Consider the following 2289-nt stretch of genomic DNA (forward strand, 5'->3'; position numbering starts at 1 on the left):
TACAGTATTAGGGACCACTAAGGTCTATATAAAGAGACTTTAGATCCAGTATTAGGGACCACTAAGGTCTATATAAAGGGAGTTCAGATACAGTATTAGGGACCACTAAGGTCTATATAAAGGGACTTCAGATACAGTATTAGGGACCACTAAGGTCTATATAAAAGAGACTTCAGATACAGTGGTAGGTGACCAGGGTATCAGATGTCTGAGGGAGCAGCAGGGTTAGGATGTCTCCTGATGGGACCTGGTGGGTATCAGGTGTCTGAGGGAGCAGCAGGGGCTCCATCAGCCTATCTATGCTGATCTGAATGTACTTTCACTTTCAAAGGTCGGTTCTAACTTGGGACAGAAATGTCTCCAGGAGACAGAGACTGAGCTGCAGCTGAGAGACGTCTGAGCTGAGGTAAAAACTTTACTGTCTGGAGGTTTGTGATGATGATTCACTGATCTCTTGATAAAGAACAACTGGAATCATCTTCCACAGCTGATCTGTAGTCTGGGACATGTTTGATAGATCATGTTAACAGGCTGAGGCTAAAGCTAACAGGCCCCAGGCCATGATATCATGCTAACATGCTGAGGCTAAGGCTAACAGGCCCCAGGCTATGATATCATGCTAACATGCTGAGGCTAAAGCTAACAGGCCCCAGGCCAAGATATCATGCTAACAGGCTGAGGCTAAAGCTAACAGATTGAGGCTAACGCTAACATACTGAGAGAAAAGCTAACAGATTGAGACCTAAGCTAAAAAACTGAGGCCAAAGCTAACAGGCCATGTTAACCATCGTAGTGTTTATTTTACATCCTGTACGATACATCCATATCATTTATTCATGGCACACTGACTATTATCGCTCATACTTATTATTATTCTTCCATCAGATTTTCGTACTGCTACTAGTCCCGGTGCGTTGCCAGCACACACACACACAATACATCGAAATGTGTGTATTGATCAGGAATGGTGGGCTATGACTTTTCTAAGAGATTTGCTGCACGGTTTTTACAAAATTGGCAAAAAACAGCAAAATATTTCTCATAGACTTGAATGGGAAATGTTCGGGAAATTGCTCAACATCGCTCAAACCCCCCCCCTCTTTGGGACCGTGCTGTTTTGCCATACTTTAACGTAGGAACATGATTAAAAGTTTAAACCAAAGACAAGACTTTGGTGTTTATTGGGCTGAATGGGCGTTCAGATATCAAGCACGGTTTCTCCAAAATCCCAGTTTACGTATCGTCCCGTTTTCAGACCGGCTCAGATTTTCCAATGTGTGTGTATGTGGTGGAATGTTCAGAGCTAGAGTGGAGGACAGAGTGGGGAGCTTCAAAAAATCCTCTTAGCTCTCTTTTTATAACTTGCTCCCACGCCAACAATTCTAACTTGTCATGGCTAATTTATACATCAAAACGTAGGTATTCTTGTCTAGTTGTCTCATTTATGCCATATGAATTATATTTTTTGCTCAGCGAGCTTCAAATGACAAGAGTTCCCAATCTTCCTCCATTCACTGCCATGTTAAACATCGTCCACATTTCTGAGCAGAACGCAGAGCGAAGCACTTTTCTACATCGCTGATACGCCGACATTTATAACTTTTTATATTTATTTTATAGATAGCTAGTATCCCTTTGATGATATGATCATTTGTTTGAGAGCTTGTTCAGTGTCTGAACAGCTGGTGACAGCAAGTGCCAGGTGCAGTCGTTAACTGATTACAGATCAAAGAGATGACATCACAGAGATGAAAGGCTTCCTATTGGTCCTTAGTAACCAGGCAACCATACTCTGTATGTCTGTCTGTGGACATCTATCTGTCTCCCTCTCTCTCAGACACACACACACACACAGACAAACACACACACACACACACACACACACACGCACACACACACACACACACACACACACACACACACGTCCTAACGTCTTAAATAGGTTTTAAAAAGTTTTATCTCTGAAGGGTTAAGACACTTATTATTTTTTATTAAGTTTTATTGATAATTGTATGTGCACCAAATAGAAGGCCCACTGAAAAAAGTTCTGCAGAATTTTCTAGTTTTAATTACAGTTTCACTAGGAACATCACATATATTATTGGGGCATTTCAGGCATGGGAATAGTTTCCTTCTTAGTCCCTCTCAGATAGTCCAGGTATTAGTTTGCATCACTTTCTAAGTATTTTGGCCCATTTTGTCCAGTTGGATGAACATGTTCACTGTGTTTATATTTGTGTGTTGCAGCGGTACACAGAGAACAACAACCTCCATCTTTGATCCTGAAGA

This window comes from Etheostoma cragini, chromosome 15 (genome assembly GCF_013103735.1).
Source record: "Etheostoma cragini isolate CJK2018 chromosome 15, CSU_Ecrag_1.0, whole genome shotgun sequence".
NCBI lineage: Eukaryota > Metazoa > Chordata > Actinopteri > Perciformes > Percidae > Etheostoma > Etheostoma cragini.